A 12,309-nucleotide genomic window follows, 5' to 3' on the forward strand; every position below is an offset into this window, starting at 1 on the left:
CATTTTATTCCCCTGTACACGGGACGTACTCCCGGATCGACTACATTTTTGTAGACCATAGAATCTTGGAAAGGGTAGTGGAGACCAGGATCGAGATAGCTACACTCTCTGATCATTCCCCAGTGAAGATGAAGTTGCTAATAAAGGGGGAAGAAAGGAAACCTTTTATGTGGCGTTTAAATGAGGAATTAATCCAGGATGTGGAGGGGGAAGAGAGGGTTGGCAAAGAATTAGAACAATACTTTGCGATAAATGACACAGAGGATATATCAAGGCAAAATATATGGGAGGCCCACAAGGCCTATATCAGGGGATCTTGATATCATTGGGAGCCAGAAAAAAAAAAGAGAGATCAGAAAAAAAAATTTATTTTATCGGAGGAAATATATAGAGCAGAACAGCAACATAAAAAACATCTGAATCAAGACAAAACCATCCTTCAAAAATTAATAACTAAATGGGACGAACTGAAAACCTTGATGGAACAGGAAACCCAAAAAACCTTCAATCAAATAGCCAAGGAAAGGTATTATGGGGGAAACAAACCCACTAAATATTTAGCAAGAAGACTACAAAGGAAAAAATCTAGAAATTTTATAGAAAGAATTCAAACAGGTAAAGGGGATATGGTATATAGAACAACAGAGATAACGGAAATATTTAAAAACTACTACGAGAAAGTATATTCAGTAGATCAGTCCATGGGATTGAAGGTGGAGGAAAAGGAATTAAAAATGGAGGAGTTTCTGGAAAAGGCCCAATTAACAAAAATTACTGAGCTGGAAAAGGAACTGTTAGACAGACCCATATCAGAGGAGGAATTAAATAAGGCACTTATGGATTCAGCTTCGGGGAAAAGTCCAGGCCTGGACGGGTTTACTTTATACTATTTTAAGAAATTTAAGAAAATACTAATTCCGTATTTATGTAGCTATATGAATGGACTTGGCGTAGAATATGAAATGAGCAAAGAGGCAGTTTCTGCCTCTATAACTGTTATCCGGAAGGAGGGGAAGGCTGAGACGATGTGTCCTAATTATAGGCCTATATCATTACTCATGCCGATACAAAACTTTTTGCCAAAGTTCTGGCAGGCAGAATGAAGGCCCTGATGAGCTCACTGGTACATCCGGACCAGGTGGGCTTTATACCAGGAAGGGAGGGAAGGGACAATGGGGTGAGAACATTGCTCCTTCTGTCCCAGGTGGGTGAGAGAAAGAGCCAGAGCCTACTCCTGTCGATTGATGCCCAGAAGGCTTTCGACAGGGTAGACTGGGGCTTCATGTTCCGGACATTGGGGGTAATGGGAGTAGGACCAAAAATGGTCCAGAGGATTAGGACACTATATTGTCACCCGACCGCCAGGGTTAAGATTAATGGTACGTTATCCCTACCCTTTGAGATGAAAAACGGGACGAGACAGGGGTGCCCACTGTCACCCCTCCTGTTTGTGCTGTCCTTAGAGCCACTGCTTGCCTTGATCCACAATGACCCACAGATTAAGGGAATCGAAATAGGAAAGAACACAAATTGGCTGCTTTTGCCGATGACGTACTATTTTATATTAGTAATCCAAGCAATACTATGCCAAAATTAATGGAGGTGGTAGCACAGTATGGCCAACTCTCGAATTTCAAAATCAATCAAGCAAAATCAGAGGTACTAAACATAAATACGGGTAAATTGGAAAAATGCAGGCTCCAAAAAGAATTTGAGTTTCCTTGGCGGAAGGAATTGAAATACCTTGGAATAAAACTAGCGACCTCAGTGGAGAAAATGTACAAATTAAATTATATCCCATTATTGGATGAAGTCAATAAAGAAAGCAATAGATTAGTAAATAGATCATTGACTTGGATGGGACGTATTAGCGCACTTAAGATGTGTATCGTGCCAAAAATTTTATATAAATTCCAGATGATCCCCATAGTGGTACCGAATTGTTATTTCACAAAGATGAAGTCATTATTAATGGGGTTTATCTGGAATAACAAAAAACCGAGAGTCCCCTTCACAATTTTGAAACGAAATAAAGAACGGGGCTAGCTGTACCCGATATACAAAAATATTACAAGGCGATCGTGCTGTCGAGAGTATTGGAGTGGGTAAGAGAAAATAATAAGGGGAAAAGATGGGTAAAGTTAGAAAACACTTTTAGTAAGGTACAGTTGAATAAGATTGTGTGGAACCCGCCAAAATATAGGACACTTGACCCGAACACAAATGTTCTGACACGTAATGCACTTAGGGTGTGGGATGGGGTGTATAAGCAATTGAATGGTCAGTACAATTCCCCACTTATAGAGTTAAAAGAGAATGAATATTTTCCTCCAGGGTTAAAGATTAATAGTGGGAATTGGTTGAAAAAAGAGAAGGCACGAGTAAGAGGCATTATAAAAAATAGGAGGATCTTGTCACTGCACGAATTAAAACACAAAGGGGAAATAGGAAGAATAGATGAGTGGTGGTACCTCCAGCTGGCCCACTTTGTTGGGGGGTTACCGCAGCCATTAAGAACGGAAGATGAGTTGTCGCCTCTGGAGCAGTTATGTTTAACAGACAACCCTAAAGGAATAATCTCCAGGCTGTATAGGCTCCTGTCTGAGGGAGGGGAGCTGGAGAGCCCACCTTTCATACAGAAATGGGAAAAGGAACTAGGCACACAATGTGATAAAAGCACTCAGGGAAAAATTTTTAAACTTATACATAGGTCGGCAGCCGATAGCTATACAGAAGAAATGAACTATAAATGTATTTCTAGATGGTATGCTACACCAGACAAAATTCATAAATTTCAACCGAGTAAGTCAGGGGACTGTTGGCGAGGGTGCATGGTTGTGGGAACAATGACCCACTTGTGGTGGAGTTGCCCAAAAATCAACAAATATTGGAAAAAGATTTTATACTATGTAAAAGAAATCACTAACACTACAATCCCAGAGGATCCATGGATAGTATTATTCCATGGCATCAAAGGGGAAACAAAAAAGTATCAAGAGTCACTGGTCCCGCACCTCTTAAACGCTGCAAAAAGATTGATACCTAATAATTGGCAAAAAGAGGAAAGTCCACCAATTTGGGAATGGATTGAGTAGAAGAAACTTACTGTATGGATAGGCGAAGGGACAGCTATGGCGATAAGAGATTGTTGATAGCAGATAAATGGCAAGAGTGGAAAAATTTAAAAAAAAACATGGAGCTATGCAGAGCACATAAGAATATAAGAAGGTATTAGGAAAATAGAGAAAACAGAGGTTGACTTGATTTTCCCGCATAGTGAAGCAGAATGAGGGTGGCGGGTGTGGGGGGGGGGGGGATAAGTAAAGGATGGAGAGAGATAGGCTTGCACGTATAGATTCGATAGCTTCTTTTTATCTTTCGGATATTGAATAAAGGATTTTTGTAATATCAATTAAAATATAAAGCTACAATGATGTGAAGACGAGGAAGATGCAAATGAACGTAAAGTTGATTGGGGCCTCGTGGAAAATTCGCTGAAGTATCAAAAAAAATAAAAAAATTAAAATAAAAAAGAATAATATTTTTTTTATAGTGGTCTCCAGGATATTTAGTTTGTTTTCTAGTGAGCTCTAGAATGATAATTTTTTTTATAGTCATCTCCAGAATATTATTTTTTTATAGTCATCTCCAGAATAATTTTTAATTTTTTTTGTGTCAAGTTACCACAACACCATTATTATCTCATATTTTTTAAGCTCAAATATACAACTATGTTGGTGTCCATTGTTAATTTCACATTGTATTTTTTAAATGTACCTGCCTACTCACAAACAAGCTGTCCTTTTTTAAGTAAAACACATTTTTTATTCAATAGGAAGCACAAGGTCATATCAAAATCAAGAGGAAGGCAACAATGGAGAAACTGGTGTAATTGGTGAAGCATTTGTACCCCAGGGCAGACATCAATTATTTGAATAACAAAATTGGTAACCTGAGGAGTCCATTTAATAGGGAGCACAATACGGTCCTGGACTCTGGAGGATCGGGAGCAGCAGCAGATGACATGCATGTCCCATGGCTGTGGTCTTACAATAGCCTGCATTTTTTGCCAGACCAGACCAAACCCAGGCCATCACTCTAAACACTTTCTTCCACACAAATTAAAGAAATTAAATAAAAAATGCACTCTCTGCACCAAAAACGCAACAAAAAAGCTAAACTCAAATTAAACAAAAAGGAAATGATAAATTATACTGCTGATAATCCCTGGTTTTGTTGGGGGTGTTGTGGCTGCATTGGCTATGGTCCGCCATTCTGCTGCTGTGGTGGATGGGGTGGCTGTGGTGTTGGTGGAGTATGGTCGATCTCCAGAATAAATTTTTTTTTTTTATAGTGTTCTCCAGAATTATTTTTTTATAGTGATCTCCAGAATAATCATTTTATTTTTCTAGTGATCTCCAGAATAATAATGTTTTTTTTCTAGTGGTCTCCAGAATCATTTTTTTCTAGTGATTTCCAGAATAATACATTTCTTTTCTATTGATCTCCAGAATAATAATGTTTTTTTTCTAGTGAACTCCAGAATAATATTTTTTTTTCTAGTGATCTCCAGAATATTTTTTTCTAGTGATCTCCAGAATATTTTTTTCTAGTGATCTCCAGAACATTTTTTTTCTAGTGATCTCCAGAATATTTTTTTTCTAGTGATCTCCAAAATAATATATTTTTTTTATAGTAATCTCCAGAATAATAATTTTTTATAGCGATCTCCAGAATAATATTTTTATAGTGGTCTCCAGAATAATAATTGTGTTTTTATGTTTCTAGTGATCTCAAGAAAAATAATGATTTTTTTTCTAGTGATCTCCAAAATATTTTTTTTCTAGTGATCTCCAGAATAATCATTTTAATTATATTTTTCTAGTGATCTCCAGAATATTTTTTTCTAGTGATCTCCAGAATTTTTTTTTATGGTGATCTCCAGAATATTTTTTTTTCTAGTGATCTCCAGAATATTTTTTTATTGTGATCTCCAGAATAATTTTTTTCTAGTGATCTGCAGAATAATATTGTTTTTTTTTCTAGTGATCTCCAGAATAATTTTTTTCTAGTGATCTCCAGAATAATTTTTTTCTAGTGATCTGCAGAATAATATTGTTTTTTTTTTTTAGTGATCTCCAGAATAATTTTTTTTCTAGTGATCTCCAGAATAATATTTTTTTTGTTGTAATTGATGAAGCATTTGTACCCCGGGGCAGACATCAATTATTTGAATTACAAAATTGGTAACCTGAGGAGTAAATTTAATAGGGAGCACAATAAAGTCCTGGACTCCAAAAGATCGGGAGCAGCAGCAGATGACATGTATGTCCCGAGGCTGTGGTCTTATAACAGCCTGCGTTTTTTGCCAGACCAGACCGAACCCAGGCCATCACTCTCAACACTTTCTTCCACACAAATTAAAGAAATTAAACTCAAATTAAACAAAAAGAAAATGATAAATGATACTGCAGATAATCCCCAGCCCAGCGCTCTTGTTGGGGGTGTTGTGGCTGCATTGGCCATGGTCCGTCATGCTGCTGTGGTGGGTGGGGTGGCTGTGGTGTTGGTGAAGGTGGGGGAGGAATATGGTCGATCTCCAGAATAATAATGTTTGTTTTTTCATAGTGATCTCCAGAATTATTTTTTTTCTAGTGATCTCCAGAATAATAATGTTTTTTTTTCTAGTGATCTCCAGAATCCTTTTTTCGAGTGATCTCCAGAATATTTTTTTTTCTAGTGATTTCTAGAATAATAATTTTATTTAATTTTTTCTAGTGATCTCCAGAGTAATATTTTTTTCTAGTGATCTCCAGAATAATTTTTTTCCTAGTGATCTCCAGAATAATGTTTTTTTTTCTAGTGATCTCCAGAATAATTTTTTTTCCTAGTGATCTTCAGAATAATATATTTTTTTTCTATGAACTAGATGTTTGAGACCTCTGGTCTCCAGGCAGAGGTGTCAAGAAAATGTGAGCGAGGGGACTATTACGGTGCACATGAGTTAAATAAATCACATAGAGAGAAAACCAATTTTACATAAAAAATGATAATACAATTTATTTCAATAAAAAAACATTACAAGATCCAACATATCGAAAATTCATGGGGAAGATGAGGTATTTCGACTAGTTTCGCTTCTCAGCTTCTTCAGGAATTACCTACATCTAAAAATACATTAATTACTCATAAATCTAAAAGAAATATATATGTATAAAAAAGTGATAAAAAATGACACACAATTTAGGTGAAAATTAAGGAGACAGTTTTACAATACATAACAAGAGCAGACTCCTACCTAAACGCCCTTGCCCCAGGACAAGCAGGTACCAAACAGGGAGAAGCCTCCTCCGGTGACTGGGAGGGGTATAAAGCCCCGATACCAACCGATGAAGACATTTATATTTAATTCACTGATTTGGAAGAGGCAGGGCCCCCCTTCCCCAAAGCAACCCCCATGTTGAGTGCATGCGGCCTGGTATGGCTCAGGAGGGGGGCGCTCGCCCGTCCCCACCTCCTTTTTTGACCGGCCGGGCTGCGTGGTCGGATAAGGATCTGCTATGGACTTTGGGGAGACCCCCACACCGTTTTTTTGGCGTAGGGGTTCCCCTTTAAATCACCAGGTGACTGGGCCAGTGAGGTGTCAATCTCGCCGATGGAGGCGGCGACATTTAATTCCTTCGCTAGTCCCATCTACCTGGAGCCACGTTCAAAATGAATGGAATTTTCTCTGTGTGGGCAAGTCCGTTCATTTCGAAAGTCTGGCGTACTAGCACACAGATGGGCGGATTGTCCGCCGGACTGTTGAGTCTGGTGGACAATTTTGATTCAAACCTTCTTTCTAAGTCCGCCGGACTTTTGGAAAGAAAAAGTCTGCTGGAGCCCTCACACGGGCGGATTGTCTGGCAGACTCTGGTCTGCCGGATAGTCCGTGCCATAAGATGTATTGTAGGTTAGGGTCTGGTAAGCGTAGGATGGGTGTAGTAGTGAACCGACGTTTCAGGGTATCGAAGGCCTCCTGAGCTAGTGTGTTTCATGTATAGTTGGCATGAATACTGGTTAGTTGAGTTAATGGTTTCACAACTAAGGAAATTTTTTTTATGAATTTTCGCAAAAAATTTGCGAATCCTAGGAATCTTTGAAGTGCCTTCCTATTCAGGAGTATGAGCCATTTTTGGATACAATCAACCTTACCAGGATCCATCTGAATGCCTTTCTCAGAAATGATGTAACCCAAAAAGGCGACAGAGTTGGATTCAAAAATGCACTTTTCTAATCGAACATATAAATTATGAGTGCGCAACCTGGAAAGAGCCCATCTGACATGTTTGCGATGGTCTGTGATGTTGTCAGAGTATATAAGTGTCATCAAGATATACTACTAAACAAACATCTAAGAGGTCCCTAAAGATGTCGTTCACTAGGAACTGAAAAGTGACAGGTGCATTGCACAAGCCAATGGGCATGACCAGGTACTCAAAAAGGCCGTAATGGGGTCTTCCATTCATCGCCCTGCCGGATTCTGACCAGATTATACGCCCCCTTCAAATCACGTTTGGTGAACAGTTTTGCCGTTTGTAACCATTCCAATAGTTCAGGGATGAGAGGAAGGGGGTATCAGTTTTTCACTGTGATTTTGTTTAATTCTCTATAATCGATGATGGGGCGTAGACTTTGATCCTTGTTCCAGATAAAAAACATGCCAACAGCTGCGGGTGAGGTGGATGGTCTTATGGAACCTTTCTTCAAATTTTTTTGTATATATTCTTTTAGATGGGCCAATTCGGGCTGTGATAATGAATATATATATATCCGAAAGAGATTTTGCTGCCTGGGAGTAACTCAATTGGGCAATCATATGGTCTATGAGGGGGTAGAAGCTCTGCGTTCTTTTTGTTGAAGACATGAGCAAAAAGAGTCTATGAAATTCCCACACGCTCCGGTGTCAATCATAGCCTCAAGAGTAGTTTGGGTTTGGTCCCCCTGTAGAGAGACAAGAATTTTGAAATAGTGTCTGGTAAGTGGGGGTTTATTAGCTTGCATAAGTAAGCTGACTTACCCGGTCTTTTTTTCCTGAGCATGGGGCAGTCTTCCGCGATGTGATGTGGCACGCCACAATACATACAGAGCTGAAGGGCCCTAAGCCTAAGATCTCTCGGCTGAGGAAAGTGGTCCCCTAATTGCTCCGATTTCGATGGGAACAACTGACTCCGAAGTATGGCCTGAGGGAACTGAATATGAGGCCTTTGAGTCTCTTTGCTTTTCGTTCTCTCATTCTTCTATCAATGGATATACTGAGAAGAATGAGAGCATCCAAGGTAGAGGGCATTGTAGTACAGGCTAACTCATCCTTCAATGACTCTGATAAGCCCAGCCTGAATTGATTTTTTAGGGAGACTTGGTTCCACTCAGACTGCGTGGCCCAATGTTTGAATTGGGCAATGTAATCTTCGACAGGGTGTTTACCCTGTCGCAGAGCACGGAAGGCAGACTTTGCAGAGATCTGCTTGCTGGGGTCATCATATAGTAGGTCCATGGCGGCACTGAAGTCGCTAAATGAGTTAAGAATTGGATCATCTTTCTCTATGAACGTGTTAGCCCAGGCTCGGGGTTCACCTCTGAGCTAGGAAATGGCAGTGCAAACTTTTGTTCTGTCGGAGGCATAAGTACGTGGCTTCATGTCAAACAAAAGTTTGCACGCATTAATGTATTCCCTGTAGTTTTTCCTATCCTATAATTTTTGGTTCTGGGGTGTCAGGTTGTGTAACCCGAATGGGAAAGTTGTCAGTAACAAAAGTTTTGAGATTCTGGTTTTCAGTAGCGAGGTCTGAGACCATCTGTGAAAGAGCGTCAAGTCTCTGATTGAATGCCACCATGTGTGTAACATCATCCGATGGATCTATTTTCCCACTTTTTGGTAGGGGGTTCGTGCTATCTGTAATGCTTCAGGCAGTGTCCTATAAGTGATTGTAGTGGATCACAGCTTCGGACTTACATGCATACTAGGTTGCTAATTGGTTACACCATATGGGCAAGTACAAGGTAAAGGAACAAAGGTGTGTTGTGAGATTTGATTGGTTTTTATTTGGAGAGGTTATATACAGCCATAACGTAGGTAACAGGAGAGACTGTTAGGCAGAAGAAGTTCAGAGTTACAAAGTTTATACGGTACAGGTATACTTGCAGTGAGTAGAAATAAGCAGATGGGGACACTCAGTGCCGTCTGGAGAGATGTACTGGTAGCCTTCGTGGGAGAGGTTGGTGAGGCGTTCACTGGCCGATACGAAGAGTAGGAAGTGGGGCTCTGTCCGGCCCAAAACGAAGAGTAGAGAGTGGGGGCTCTGTCCGGCCCAAACGAGGAGTAGCGAGAGGGGGCTCTGTCCAGCCCAAACAAAGAGTAGCGAGAGGGGGCTCTGTCCGGCCCAAACGAAGAGTAGCGAGAGGGGGCTCTGTCCGGCCCAAACGAAGAGTAGCGAGAGGGGGCTCTGTCCAGCCCAAACACACAGCAGTAAGCTGCAACATGCAGATCATGCACTTCGCCTGGTTCCTAGCAGGAACGATGAGTAATTAGCGGCAGCTGTTTAAATAGGAACAAGAGGAAGAATCGGGTGATGTGGCTCTGACATCATCAAAGTGCAGCGGAGATAGTGGAAATGACTGAGCCCCCCAGTAGATGGATCAGACCTTACAGCCACAAAGGGAGGGGGGATGAGTCATAAGAGGGCCAATGAGAGCTGCAGAGCTGGAGGTGTGCCTCTGTGCAAACCCAGGAAGTGTAGGTAACCATCCTTAGCTGCCCACATTTAAAATGGATGCAGCCAGACTCAGTGGATGGAGATTTCTGCAGCATATTTAGCAAGTACAGCATGACAGTATATATAAAATATTAAAGCAAAGTGGTTGGAGGGAAGCTTCAGAATGGCAAAATTGTTTTTATTACAAATTATGTGAGCAGACTGCAGTTCCTCAATTTTTTTCATGCCAGTCTGGTACTCACTTTATACTCTCCATAATAGACCTGGCATTGGGGAATGAAGAAACTTTTCCCTTAATAAGGGATATAAAATATATGACAAGGGGATTATCGGACCACTCCCCTTTGATTCTGACAATGGGAGGAAGGGAAAGCCAAAAACAAAAGGAATGGAAGGTGAACCCTAGTTGGCTGCAATTGATAGCTTCTGAGGTGTATATAAAGGAGGCCCTAGGGAAATTTTTAGTGTGTATTAAAGCATCAGCATCTCAGGGAATGTCATTGCGTACACTTAAAGCTTACCTTAGGGTACTTAATTCAACAAATCTTGAGAGTCTAAAAATCAATTAAAGACTGGGAGTTGTCAGTCATGAAGGGAATGACAAAAGTAGAAAAAACATATACAGTTGTGCTCATAAGTTTACATATCCTGTCAGAATATATGATTTCTTGGCCATTTTTCAGATAATATGAAAGATAACACAAAAACTTTTCTTTCACTCATGGTTAGTGTTTGGCTGAAACCATTTATTAGCAATCAACTGTGTTTACTCTTTTTAAATCATAATGACAACAGAAACTACCCAAATGACCCTAATCAAAAATTTACATACCCTCGTTCTTAATACTGTGTGAAGTCTTTTGTGGAATTTGTGGATGAGGCTCTTCATCTTCTCAGATGGTAAAGCTGTCCTTTCCTCTTGGCAAAAAGCCTTCAGTTCCTGTAAATTCTGGACTGTCTTGCATGAACTGCATGTTTGAGATCTCCCCAGAGTGGCTCAATGATATTGAGGTCAGGAGACTGACATGGCCACTCCAGAACCTTCACTTTATTCTGCTGTAGCCAATGACAGGTCAACTTGGCCTTGTGTTTTGGATCATTGTGATGTTGGAATGTCCAAGTACGTCCCATGCGCAGCTTCCTGGTTGATGATTGTAAATGTTCCTCCAGTATTTTTTGATAACATACTGCATTTATCTTGCCATCAATTTTGACCACATTTCCTGTGCCTCTGTAGCTCACACATGCCCAAAACATCAGCGATCCACCTCCATGATTCACAGTAGGAATGAAGGAACCTTTCATCATAGGCCTTGTTGACTCCAAATGTAGTGTTTATGGTTGTGGCCAAAAAGCTAAATTTTGGTCTCATCACTCCAAATGACGTTGTGCCAGAAGGTTTTAGACTGGTCTCTGTGCTGTTTGGCGTATAGTATGTGGGATACTTTGTGGCATTTGCATAGTAATGGCTTTCTTCTGGTGACTTGACCATGCAGCCCATCTTTCTTCAAGTGCCTCCTTAATGTGTATCTTGAAAGCGCCACACCACATGTTTTCAGAGAGTCCTGTATTTCACCTGAAGTTATTTGTTATTTTTGAGTCCAAAAATTCATTGACCTTTTACACACACACACTCTAATTACAAGCAAACAGATCACAGGTGAGGATGGTTCCTTTAACCACTTTCGGACTAGCCACCGCAATTTTGCTGTGGCAGATTGGCTCGGCTGGGCAAATCGACATTACCTTATGTCGCTTTTCCTGTTGGCCACTAGGGGTGCATGTGAGCCCACCCACAATGTGTACCTTGAGCCGATGCGAGTGCCTGGCAGGCGCAATGACCGCCGGGCACCCACGATTGCTCGTGATAGAGCGAGAACCGGGATCTGTATAAACACACAAATCCTGGTTCTTTCAGGGGAGTAGAGACAGATCGTGTGTTCTTACTGTCAGAAACCATGAATCAGACTGAGACAGAAGTACAGTTAAATCACACTTGTTTAATGATAATAATAAGGTAAACAGAGTAAACGTTGTCAAAACCATAGCCAGAGTTCAGGAACTGGAACAGATAGTCATACAAGCCAAAACGTCAGGGAGCCAGAGAGGAGCATACTAGAACAGCAAGCAGGATCTGGAGCCAGAAGGAATGTCAGCCAAGCAAGTCTTTAACAGGAACACAGGAGAGCGTCTCTAGAAATGTGACTAAGGCGAAGGCACAGATCATCTGGACTGTACGGCTTAAGTAGGCAGGACTGATGAGCAGGATATCATCAACAGGTGAGTCTCTGTGGAGAGATAGGAGCTGGCAATTAGCCAACAGTTGAGTGGCCAGCTTTGAAAAGGAAGGGCTGAGCCCAGCCCTCACACATACTAAGTATGAACACCGATCTCTCTCTCCCCCTAGACATCTCCTCCCCCCCTACAGTTAGAACACACCTAGGGAACACAGTTAACCCCTTTATCGCACTCTAGTGTTAAGCCCTTCCTTGCTAGTGACATTTACACAATAATCAGTGCATTTTTATAGCACTGATCACTGTATAATTGTCAC

This window comes from Lithobates pipiens, unplaced genomic scaffold, assembly GCF_037356315.1.
Source record: "Lithobates pipiens isolate NorthernLeopardFrog02 unplaced genomic scaffold, aLitPip1_a1.2 Scaffold_28, whole genome shotgun sequence".
Lineage (NCBI taxonomy): Eukaryota > Metazoa > Chordata > Amphibia > Anura > Ranidae > Lithobates > Lithobates pipiens.